Raw genomic sequence first — 13,713 nt, forward strand, 5'->3', positions numbered from 1 at the left:
TAACCTGGATATGAGCAAAACCTTTACGACGGATTACACAATGTACATGTAAAAAAAGTCTTGAAGAGAAAATTCTGAAGCACATCTATGCCAAAGTCAACTGTGTCTATTGTCTACTTTGGTTTAGTATGCATTCAAAACAAGGAACAAAGAACTAATCCTTACAAATCTTAGAGATAAAAAAACACTAAGGGGAAAAAATGCAGAAGCTTTTTGTTTCAACTACACATTGCTCCAGGTCTTATATTCGCTGTTAGTATAAAACTGGAGTGATCTTGAAATAGGACAGAACACTCTTTGCTGCATCTGAATAAAATGTTGGATATGGAGAACAATGAAGTTGAAAAGCACCTTGAGAACTTTATCAAGACTGGTGGCGAGCGACCATTTTAACTTTTACCGTTTTAGCTTAAACATGGTGTCTGAACATGGCCAAATGAATGTTTCACCTGCATTAAAGGTTTATTCATTTCAAACATGAGGAAGTCTAGTCTTTAGTTTATGTTGAAGTAGACTTGCATTGAATAGTTTTTAAAGCAGTTTGTTTATGAATAAGGTATATGATCAATATCCTTATTCATGCAAATTGTTTGATTGGGTTTACCACCCGCAGGGAGACCTCTGGTCATTGTTTTTATAACTTTAATGAAGATTATTAAAAATGGAGCATTGCAGCCACATTTATTTGTTCGTATAGCTCGCCTATGCATATTTTTGAAAAATACAGTTTTGTAATGAAAAATACAACTTTTGGAGATTCAGAATACAGTTTTTGGATCCCAAAGGTTGGCAGGTCTGTGCTTATTGAGCCACATTCGGAGCCGTCTCAACCTCGTCTCAATGGGTATCGCGCAAGGCAATGTTTGGACAAAATGCAACTGCGAGTTCAAAACCCATGAGGAGGAGGTTGAGACGGCTCCGAATGCGGCTCAATAAGCACAGACCTGCCAACCTTTGGGATCCAAAAACTGTATTCTGGTTCCCAGTAAGCCTGGACGACTAGTGCAACTAGTTGCAAAGTCGCCAATACCAAAAGGTATTAGTGGTCACGACTATCGATTTTCAGATAGTCGAGTAGTCATGCGGCGACTATTGTCCTGCGAGTCGCGACTAGTGCGCCACGGCAATATTTTGCACCGCGACTATTGTGATGCGACTATTAACCTGCCCTGCAGTGCACTACGCACCGCTCAAATTCTGAGCGACTAGTCACTACACTGTTCACCGAGCGCACGTACCTAGAAAGAGACACACACACACAGTACTTACAGTTTCAACGAAACACCACACACACAAAACGAAACACTCACAGAACGGTACATGTACATGTACATTGTACATCGTACCTGTACAATACATTGCGATCGATAGTGCGTTCACACAGCTCAGGTCATTGGGGCCGGGGTCACTCATGAACGATGAATGGCGCACGTGTTGAACGATACACACATAGAGTCACATATAAACTCGGCGCACATGAATGCCGTACATGACGAAATGACGATTAACAGTACACGCAAAACAATGTAGGCCTACACGTACATAGTGACGTACATACATGTAATGTCTCCTTGGTTGCATTGGAGCTCCATGATTCTATTCTACCCACGAGTCACATGGCATGGCACATCCGGGACTCAGGTATTCCCGCTCCGGTCAGCATTTCGACAAGTTGTTGGTGAAAAAGCTTTCTTCGTGTATTTCTTGAATTAAAATGAAATATCAGACAACTGCTTGTTTGCTTGCCTTGAGTAATTTATTCTGTTCTTTTCATTTTTCTTGCGTCTGATTTTTGTAATTATTTTAGAGATATTTGTGAGAATTTATGGAAGTTGGTAGAATAAATGTAAATGTTAAAGTAGCCTTCCTAAGTTGTGATGCGGTCAGTCAAGTTTATCGTAACAAGTTTATATGAGTCGGGAGTAAACGACCTATAGGCCCTAAATTTATGTTTCATGAGTATTACAGTGTTTTGCGTAAGTCGTAATGACTATAATGACAAAAGAGGCCTATGACTCGGGTCGGGTCGGGTTGACCATAGCTCGACAGCCTCCATTCAGTCTCACATCTGGTTCACGTATCAATCCTCACCGCGACTGCTATCTGTGGTTAGCACTTATTAGTTTACAAAGCACCTTTGTATGAAAGTAATGATGCAACAGTCCGCATCCGACTGGTTGATGAGGCTCTGCATTTTTTCGGAAGCAAGAGTGTAAGTAATCTCTTTAGCACCATATTAAAACAAATTTTAAGAAACATGGCACGCTCGACCAACTGCAGCGGAAGGTTTGGGGAGGGGGAGGGGTGTAATAATAATGTCGGGTTGGTACTTCAAAGACGGCGCACCGCCGAAGTCGGTAAAAGTTTTGACTTCATACTTGATTAACAAAGTTTCACCGCTACTACTCGTGGTTAGGGGTTGATAACATGTCTGACATTTATTTGGGTTTGTGACGGATGTTTCCTTTTTAAGCGGCAAGACCATTAATGAAGAGGCAGTCATTGTCTTTAAAATCGGCATCAAGTGTATTACTGGTTACTAAGAAATGGGTTGAGAGTCGGGGAGACAATGAAAGCCTTTGATGTTTGGTGATTTGGTGAGTATCACTGTAAGTCTGTAACCAATTATTCTCACTAATCCCAGTTACCACCTCCAAAATAAAAGCCACGGGAAAATTTTGCAAGCATCAGATGCACTTAGGTCTTCATCGAAAATGCCGTTCCCAACATCAGATCTGCTGCGAAACAAACGCTTGGCACCAAAGAAAGATGCCAAGTGTGAAATATGGAAATACTTTGGATATCCACTTGAACCAATTGACGACAAAATCGTTCTCAGTGAGTCAAAGGTTGTCTGCGCGATTTGTGACGCATTGCTGACCTCCACTGGGAACACCAGCAGTTTGAGGAACCATTTGCGAGCCAAACATCCTCGTGGGTATCGTGAGTTTTCGCAGAGTTCCCAGAAGTCTGCGGCTCCGACTGCACCTAGCGTCCCAGGATTGTCAACACCCCAAAGCCAGCAACCCAAATTAGACGTAAGTATACCCCTTACGAATGTTATAATACGACTTTAAAGTTTAATGTTGTAAAATTTAAAAATATTGTTTGATGCATCATGCTCAGAATGCTGCGTAAGTTTTGGTAAAACGACCAAAAAAATGTTTCCCAAATTTTAAGAACAATACATTGAGCCTGATTTAAACTGCATTCCATTGAAAATTGAAAAATAATGCTATAAATTTGCACGGATTTCGCGATGTACGACTACACTAACAAAAACAAACACTTACCTTCTCACCAGTATATAATTCTTACCACCAACCCCCCCCCCTAAAAAAATCCACTTGTGTTTTTGTGTTTTGTTCCTTTTTTTTTGCACTTTATAAGAACAAAATGTGGGCCCTTATTCAACATTCAGTGTTTTATTTACCCCTTAATTTTTTGTCTTGTTTCGTTTTTAACTTCAGACCCTGTTCTAGAAAGCTGTCCAGTATTCATCAAACAGTTTACAAGCTAAGGAGTTGACCAAGGCGGTTGCATATCACATTGCGAGAGATATGAAACCAATCTATACTGTTGAAGAGCCAGGTTTCGTCCGAATGTTGGAGAAGTTTGACAGCCGGTACTCTCTTCCACCGAGGAAGACATTTTCTTCAGTGATAATTCCGCAGATGTACAAAGACCTGCGCGCATCCACCGTGGTCCCTCTTGCTGCCAATGCGACATCGTTCTCCCTCACATCAGACCTCTGGACGGCTCGGAACATGGCTCAATTCCTTGGTGTATCTATCCACGCAATCAACTCATCGTGGGAGTTGAAAAAATTCACACTTGAAAATACTGATTGCCCTCCACCCCACGATGCTGAATGCATAGCTTCAAGCCTAAAGAAAGTGCAGGAGGAATGGAGCTTGGAACAGGAGCGACTTACGGCAATAACGACCGACAATGCATCCAACATAACAAAGGCCATTCGGGATCTCGAGTGGGGCCATCTCCCCTGCTTTGGGCATTGCCTAAATCTGATCGTCAGGGCGGGACTGGACACCAAACAAGTCCACACAACACTTGCCAGATGCACAAAACTTGTGCAATATGTCCACAAAAGTGCAACTGCTACTTACAAGCTCACGGAGAAGCAGGGGATGCTTGACTTGCCCAGAACAAACTGGTACAAGATGTCAAAACGCGGTGGAACTCAACTCTGGACATGCTGGCACGAATTGTACAGCAGCAGCAAGCCATCTGCAGTATGCTCTTGGAACTAAAGAAGCAGGAACTGATGCCATCAGCTGAAGAATTCAAGACTATCGAACAGTTGGTTGATCTTCTGACCCCGATGAAGGAGATGACGGAATTCTTCAGCGGAGAGTACGTCACCGTTTCCGGATTACTACCTTGCATATTCCGACTTGAACAAAGTCTACTTGACAAGGCTGATGACACGAAAGCAGTTGAAGGTGTCAAACATGCAATGGGCGAAAAACTGAGCGATATTTATCATCACCGGTATGTTGAGAAGAACCTGCAGATGTACAGTTTTCTCGATCCACGCTTCAAGCCATTCCCCATGATGAAACCTGAAGAAGTAAGCCGGGTGCACGACATGGTAACCGAACGAGTTACTGAGATGGCAGAGGCAGAGAACAACACAGAGCACAGTGATGTTGACAGAGAGGCTACTGATGAGCCCCCCGCTAAAACCTCCAAAATCAAGACCATCTTCGGCGAGATGTACAAAGCCTCAAAGCCAACCGTGCCCCTCGGCCCTGATGCCTTGGCCGCCGATGAAGTCCGCCGGTATGCCGCAGAACCGCCCATGGGTTTGGAAGGGAATCCTCTGTCTTGGTGGAAAGTGAACGAACCTCGGTTTATATTTCTGAGCAAAATGGTCCAAGCAATATCTGGCCATTCCGGCGACGAGTGTGCCCTCTGAGCGCCTTTTCAGCACTGCTGGCGTCATTGTTAACGCAAAGCGAGCCTGTCTGAAGCCAAGTCATGTCAGATACCTTACTTTCCTCCTTGACAATTTGAGATAAAATGTGATTCGAGACTCGGCCATTTGGACTCTGGATCCCGGAAATACCATAAATAAAAGCAACATTTTAGTGTAAATCTTCCCGCGTGCATGCAGCTTTTGGATGTTCATTTTCATTTTGTATTCTGCATTTATGGTTATGTGGATCAATATAAGTCGTTACGACATTGCACGCATGATATAATAATTTGTGGCCTCAAGTTTTCTCTGTGATAATTTATATAAAAAGTTGGAGTGCAGGTTCCAAGTGCATCAACCATCAAACCTCAAAAATGTTTAGCAAATCTGGAGTAACGACCTGTGACTGTGACTGTGAGCAAACATCGTTCCCTTTGGTAATCTAAAATTAATAATTATCGTTTTTCAAACTCTTCTTAAATGTCTTTTAATACAGTAGTTTTAGTAAAATTAGCCAACTTTTGTGTTCTCTATTATAGTGATGATGACATTGTCAATTAAGATTTGTATGTTTAACTCTTTAATTAGTCTTGAGTTCTTTTAAGTTTCGATGTTATTTTTGCAAAGTTTTAAATTGATTGAAAAGTAAGAAACGTGACAAGATCAAGGCCTCTCCTCCATTGAATGTCCGAAACGTATTTCATGAGACCCAGCTTGCCCAGTAACTTTGCTTATTTATTGATGCTTTTATTGATTTCTCAAACTTCTTACAGCAATGAACATTTTTAGCACTCATGGAAGTATCTTAATAAGTGTCACCTGATAGTGTGACTGACTGGGCGGGACCAGAACGTGCGTCTTCTGAATCTTTCATGAATTATGCATCTAGGCCCTAGCAGAGCCATATTTTGTTTATGGTGGACAACTCGCTGAACTCTAGTAATCAGTGGGACATCTCCGCGCGCGCTACACACAATTATTACTACTGCACAATAGTGCTGAAAGAAAATTCTGAAACCAGACCACGTGAAAGTGCGACGCACTGTGCATAATGCATAATTCGGTTATGTACAAAACATGTTGCTGGCACACCGAATGCGTGCGGCATGGCTCACACAATCTGTCTAAATTCTTGTTCTAAATGAGTTAAGTTCTCAAGCATGGATTTGTAGAATTAATTGCAATTGACGATCAAGGAATTATTTGACAATCAACAACCACTTAATCTTACAAAGGTGGTAGAAAAGTATGTCATAATTCATAATTCGTTTTACAAAAATGATAAAACTCCACCGAGCTAGCGGAGAAATGCTGTGTGGGGCCGGCGTGAGGTAAGCCTAGTGTGTGGGTATCCCTCTGTGTTATGCAAACACAGATCCAGGGACGCCTTATCAGTGGTTTTAATGGAAAAATAAACAATGCAATTAGTCGTGACTAGTCGACTAGTCGCGACTATTTATTGATAGTCGCCGCGACTATTGAAATTTGATAGTCGCCCAAGCTTAGTTCCCAGACCAAAAGATTTCTGCCTATTCCTGATGAATCTTAGGTCCGGTAGCCTCTGGTAATACATTGTATTACAATTTACGTCACGTGACTAAAACGGGAGGAATTCCTCCTTTTTCTGAAAATTTCCGAAGTTTCGTCGACAATCGGATAGTGCCCGAGTATTTCCAAGTATATAATATTGTTTAATTAACTGCTAACTGCTTATTAATTTTATTTTAAATGAGTTGATAATTCATATTCATTGCTTTCATTTAGAGAAAACTAGAAATTCAACTACGATTATGTTCGTCAAATATACTAGGATCGTATGGGCGAATTGTTTGCTGCGTCATGTATTTTGAATTACCGAGATTTTCCAAAACTCGGTCTTCATTCGGCTCCGCCTGCTGACAGTGCGATTTGGGTGCCTATGTTTGAAGATTCCAGATCAACATTAGTCAATGTTATCTTACAGAAACATCAACTGTATTATTTAACTGTATGATATTACGAAGAAAGCGATTTATTTTAAAATTTGATCAGAACATTAAAAGCTAAAAGCGATAAAGCGAAATCGGAAACGAAGCTCTTTGGACATGGTGTACATTTGTACAAGAACTGAATACTCTTGATTGTTTATGTGACCTAGAAAATAGGCGTGTATACACTGGCTGTAAATAATGTAAATTAAAGGTTTTGAAAGGATTGGCCTTGGTGCCCCCTTGAGTTGGCCTTGGTGCCCCCTTGAGTTGGCCTTGGTGCCCTGTGGAATTTTGATGGGGGCAAGGCCAAAGTGGCCTGCCCCTTTTTTGCCCAAGATCGAGGCCTGCGCTATGCGAATGTGCAGGTCAAATAGGAGAAAATTTGAAACTGTCTTGTGGGCATGAAGTCCCCATGATTAGTGTCACGTGTTCAATCAGTAATCAAATTCCAGTAAGGCAACGAAACGGTTAAGGTTCTGCGTGATAGCGGATGTAGTACGGTTGTCGTCAAACAGAGTTTAGTTAAGAAGGAACAAATGTTGGAGCCAAAACAAAAGTGTGTTCTTCTAGACAGTACACGGAATGTTTCAGTTGCGCGTATTGAAATACATTGTAGATTCGCTGTATTTGGTAGGAACCGTGAATGCATAGTGTATGCCAAATCCCTTGTACGATATTATAGGGAAACATAACAGGTGTTAGAGACCCACGTGATCCTGATCCCAGTTGGTCAGGTAAACGAAATGACACACCGGAACAGAAATGCCAAAGCCCTCGCGACAAGAAAACAGCTGCAGTTGAGACAAGAGCGCAAAAGATAAAGAAAGTCACAAACTTGCGTCATCTTAAAGTTCCCGAAGTGCAAAATCTCTCCGAATCTCGTACGTAAATAATTAAAGCGCAACATGAACATCCGTTGTTGGAAAAGCTATTGACCCTCGCGGAAACAGGTCAAAGCCAACGAATGGGTAAGGATAACGAAACTAGGTATTTCGTCTCGGACGGATTACTCTACCATGAATTCGCTTCACCGTCGACAGAAAACTATCGTGTAATCACACAGTTGGTACTCCCAAAGAAAATGCACTCGAAGGTATTGAAGCATGCACACAATTCCACCATGGCAGGGCATCTCGGTATCAAGAAAACAACAGACCGAGTACTTGCAAATTTCTTTTGGCCAGGCGTGCAAGGCGACATCCGAAGATACTGCGTTTCCTGTGACATATGCCAAAGAACGGTCGCGAAAGGTCGTGTCAGCAAGGTTACTCTAGGTAGAATACCTTTAATTGATACGCCGTTTAGACGAGTAGCCGTAGACTTGATAGGACCAATTCACGCCATCACGGAACGAGGCAATAGATACATTCTGACTTTGGTCGACTATGCGACGCGCTATCTGGAAGCCGTAGCCCTATTGAAACAGAACGCATAGTAGAAGCGTTGTTTGAAATCTTCACTCCAATGGGCGATCCAAATGAAATGCTATCAGATATGGCCGCACAATTCACCACGGATCTTATGAAAGAAATAGGCAGACTTATGTCAATGAAACAACTGCAAACTACACCCTACCATCCAATCTGTAATGGACTTGTTGAGAAATTCAATGGTACACTGAAACGAATGTTAAGGCGCATGTGCAGTGAGAGACAGTGTGATTGGGATCGGTATATACCTGAGCTGTTGTTCGCGTATCGAGAATCTCCGCAAGAGGTACTCTCCCTTTGAGGTCATGTATGGTCGTTCAGTACGAGGTCCTCTTACTATCCTCAGAGAGTTATGGACTGGAGAAAAATTAGATAAAGAGGTAAAGACAACTTACCAGTATGTCATAGACTTGTGTGAACGGCTAGAGTCTACTTGCAAACTAGCTTGAGAAGAACTCGCGAAGTCCAGTACTAGCTATAAGAAATACTACGACGCGCGTACTTGAGATCAAAAGTTTGATACCGGTCACCAAGTATTAGTTGTCCTGCCAACTGACGCGAACAAATGACTCATGCAATGGAAAGGGCCATTTCCTGTATTACGGAAAGTTGCACAACACGACAACTGTATTGAGATGAACAGTAAGCCACACACATTTCACGCAAATCTCCTCAAAAAGTACATAGTTCGATTCACTCTGTTACCTTTCAGAACGGTAAATGCACCGGCTACTTTCATACGCATGATGAGAAAATTGCTGGAAAACATACAGCATGTCGTTAATTTCATTGATGATATTCTAATATACACGGATACTTGGGAACAACACATCGAAACAATTCAAGATGTTTTGAATCCCTTGCGCAAGGCAAAATATGGCCAGATATGATTTCCTTGATTTTCTAGGGCACATTGTAGGAAACGGTGTTGTAAAGCCACAGACGGAAAAGATCACAAAAATCCTGAATGCATCTTGTCCACGAATGAAAAAGGAAGTTCGATCACTATAAGCCTTGTTAATTACTATTGCAAATTCATTCCGAACTTTTCCGATCTGACTAAGAAAGGAAAACCAAATCATGTGAAATGGGAAGAGGCACAGGAACATGCATTGAGCATGCTGAAAGTGCCACTTCTTGCATATCTTGCATATCTTGCATCTGCCAGATCACAGCAAATCTTACATTCTTGGTTCAGAAATACTTGAAAATGATCGGCTAGGCAAATGGATTACAAAACTGCATACATATGTACACATTAAATGTTACTTGAATGAGGTTTTTGTGTGCGTTTAAATGAGCATGTTTGTTTTTAAACTTTGTCTGTATGAAAATATTTATACATGCCTATCTTGCATCTGCCAGATCACAGCAAATCTTACATTCTTGGTTCAGAAATACTTGAAAATGATCGGCTAGGCAAATGGATTACAAAACTGCATACATATGTACACATTAAATGTTACTTGAATGAGGTTTTTGTGTGCGTTTAAATGAGCATGTTTGTTTTTAAACTTTGTCTGTATGAAAATATTTATACATGAATTGGCACAAACATCTACATTTGTACATTTGTACAGTATGACCCTACATTTTCCACTGCAGATATTTAAAGTGTGTTTGAAACAGATTTTGAGGTTTTTAGTTGATGAAGGGTTACGCTCCAGGCTTTAAAATACTTTCAAGAAAGTGCCAAGTTCCATATTCATGAGCAATACAGTGATGTCATGAGCTGGAACTTCAGTGTCACTGCTGTTTAAGGACGGAAAGTTACAAAGTGTTCTGGTTGAGGTTGATGTGACTGTTTGTTCATTGTGCACGAGGCACAGGCAGTCAGTCAGATACTTTAACAACAAACTGCAATGCAATGAATTTTAGTTTCACAAGTTACACAGAAAATCACAAAGCTGTAAATGTGAAATACCTAAAGCGATATCACAGCAACAGAAGAAACAACTATTAAAGTGTACGGGCATTGTAAAAAGTGCACTGGAAAAAAGATTACAACTTTCTACATGTACATGCAGTTTACCATTACTTTCATATAGACATGAGGCTAGGATATTTCCAGGTTTTAGTGAAATTCATCCAATTGCCTTTAAATTCTGTGAAACAAAATTACAAAAAGACCCTGAGAAATCTTCACCATGGAAAACATTATGAACTCTTAACAGAGCACAAACTGTATTATCATTATCGAGAGTTGAAAGCATAGAGAGCAAACTCACCGCAAATCCAAAATGTCTTGGGAGATTTTGGATCTCAATCTTGAAGATCTCTGAGGTGAAGTGCTGTTGCGTCAGATAGTGATAAGGATCCGTCATGGCAGCACCAGTCACCGGTACGTCAGAGGTGCTGGTGGAATGGTTATCTTGTGGGTCAAGACCTGATGCACAAAAACAAACAAATTAAAAGACCAACTCCAATCAGAGAAAATAACTTTACTTTGATTTTTTTTTAGGCATGAGATATTTGTAAGTTTAATTATGAGTTTTCAAGTGAGACACTGCACAACAAAATCAGTTCACACTGACAAACAGATCAATGAATTGCAAATTTTGAATAAGAAACATCCCAAAGTTGAATACTGTTAATATAGATGTACATGTACAACAATTGTACACAGTACCTGAAAAAAGATTAATGCTTTAAAATATGAACCTCATTGTAAAGTTAGAGATAAACCTATATATAAATATCTTAATTTGGACGGTTCCCAAAAATGACCAATTTCTACAATGTACAAGCTGCTGTTTTTGTGTGCGTAATTCAAAACTGCCAAGCACAAATAATGCTATGTACTATCACCATTCTGGTATTTGAACTAGTATGCTTTTCTGATACTTGATACTTTATTGATGCCTCATAATATTTTGATATATTTATTTGCCTTTTTTAATGGGCTTTGTATTAATCAACAAAAGAATGAATCAAATTAGGTTTCGCCCTGCACCGACGTATAAACACTGTATACTCAGTGTGGTACCTCCCGAGTGAAATTTGGAAAAAAATCACTCACGACGCAAAATTCCATCTTAAGCCGTGTCCGCACTGGACTTTTTTTTTTGAAGGTTTTACCGAGACGATGGTAAAATGAGAAATGGTCAAATGTGACCACTGTCCGCACTTGGACTTTCGACACGGGAAATTTTACCCAGACCGTGTGGGAGAAGTGACCGAGCTGTCACAGTCACGCGCACAGGAAATAAAATGCCGATCACATTTTTTTTCAGCCCCCAATACGCACAGTATAATATTACACACACCATTAAAATGCACAATATAATCGTAACATACGATGTTATTTCATCTTGACAGGATAAATCTTGACGAAAATGCCTACTATTCTGACGCATTTGTGATGGACGACATCGAAGCCATGCGGCAGCAGTTCCATCGGTAATCGCTGGTTCCCACCGCATGCTAACAGAATCAAAGCTATGATGTACACTGTAGGAGCGGAACCAGGGACTGCGGCCTACGTACGGTGCCATGCAAACTACACGGCGTAACAGGACGAAATTGGATCGTATAAAATACAAAACAAACATTGGTGGAGAAAAAGAATAACTGCAAAGTATTTCCCAGAACGTGCTCTTGATATTTTCTGTGAATGTATTCTCCGTTAAAATATATTTATAACAAGATTTTACCGCTCGGACTTGACACACCGCAGCGTACGTGTTTCCACAAAATGTTCGGCCACATCACGTGTGGGATCGTGCTGTTTCTGTATGCATGATACTCGCGCTCGGGCCGGATGTCACTTTCATGAGCCACTTTTACCGACTCGCACTGTCCGCACTGGACTTATCGTCTCGGGAAAAGTGACCTGGTCAATTTTCCTGGGCACGTGGTCAGTTTTCCTGGGCAGCAGTTGGCCAGTAAAAGTAACCGCTGGACTCAGGAAAAGTAACTGAGAGGAAAATGTCCTAGGCTGTCCGCACTGGACTTAAAACGGGAAAAGTACCCATAGTCTCGGTAAGTTTGACCAAAAAAAAGTCCATTGCGGACAGGGCTTTATAAAAGAATGAATGTTTTAAGATATGAATGGCTTTGTAAACTTTGCATTCATTCATCAGAAATTCACAAGTTTGACAGTTGAACAAAGGTTCAAGGACAGAGGAAACGACAGACGTGGCGGAGGTGTCTTTATCTTGGTTAAGGATGGTTTCTCAGCCATTGAACTTTCTGAAGATGGTTGTGAATTACTCTGGTGCCAACTACCGCTCAAGCCGAAAGGAGAGGACATCTTCATCTCTGCATATTATAGAGCCCCCGACTCCTACAGGCCAGAATCTCTAGAAAACCTAGACAGAAGTCTGAGTAAATTGCAGGCTCAGGTAAACTCCCCATTCATCATTCTTGGAGGAGACTTCAACATACCGGGCATGCTTTGGAACTCAAGGACTGGTACATGTACTTTCTCGGCAAACGGTATTCAATCCAAAATTATCAACATCGCAGATGACTACAATCTCGAACAAAAGGCAAATTTTACTACAAGGAGAGACCCAGTTACAGGAACAGATAACATCTTCGATTTGCTCTTCACCACACGTCCAACTCTGGTTTGTAATGTTTACAGCAACTCCGGAATTAGTGATCACGCAACAGTGTTAGCTGACATAAACATCACCGCACCTCGCTCTGTCAAGCCCCCTAGGAACATCTTCAAGTGGAATGACGTGGATGAATCCAAGCTGAAAAAATCTGTCCTCTAGCTTAAGACCGAATTCATGCAGTCATCTCCAGAAACCAGAACAGTTGAGGCAAATTGGAGTATTTTTAGGGACAGGCTGAAAACTAACAAATTAGTACCACAAAAACCAGTCCAGGGACATTCTAGACCCTCATGGCTCACTACTGTCCTAATCCGTTGCTGCAGGAAGAAAGAGCGCAGCTATGTGAAGGCAGTAACAAGTGGTCTACATTCAAACTTTTACAAAAGCAAGTGAACAGCGAAATCCAAAGGGCTAAACGCACACATTTTACAAGAAACTACATCTACAGGTAACCCCCAGAAATGTTGGTGCTACATAAACAGAACTCGTAAAGACAACACAGGTGTTCAGATTCTAAAACTCAACGGGAAAAATATCACATCTGACCAAGAAAAAGCTGAAACCCTACAAGACCAATTCTGTAGTGTTTTTAGCAGGGATGACACCGATGTGCAGCCAGTTCTACCACCGAGTCCCTACCCAGACTTGACAAACATCACCGTGTCTGTTAGCGGAGTCCTCAAGTTACTGACGTCGCTCAACTTGAAACTAGCTGCCAAGGAAGTTGCCCCAGTACTCGCATTCATATTCCAACAATCACTTGACCTGGGTTCTCTACCATCTGACTGGAAGAAAGCCAACGTAACACC

The 13,713-nt window shown here is 41.3% G+C and overlaps 1 pseudogene; it reads left to right on the forward strand.

Moving 5' to 3' along the window:
• Positions 1-2,714: 2,714 nt before the first annotated feature.
• Positions 2,715-13,063, forward strand: LOC119746520 (annotated as a pseudogene).
• The last annotated feature ends 650 nt before the right edge of the window (positions 13,064-13,713 follow it).

The sequence above is a fragment of the Patiria miniata genome, unplaced genomic scaffold, assembly GCF_015706575.1.
Source record: "Patiria miniata isolate m_02_andy unplaced genomic scaffold, ASM1570657v1 HiC_scaffold_7, whole genome shotgun sequence".
In the NCBI taxonomy this organism is placed as follows: Eukaryota; Metazoa; Echinodermata; class Asteroidea; order Valvatida; family Asterinidae; genus Patiria; species Patiria miniata.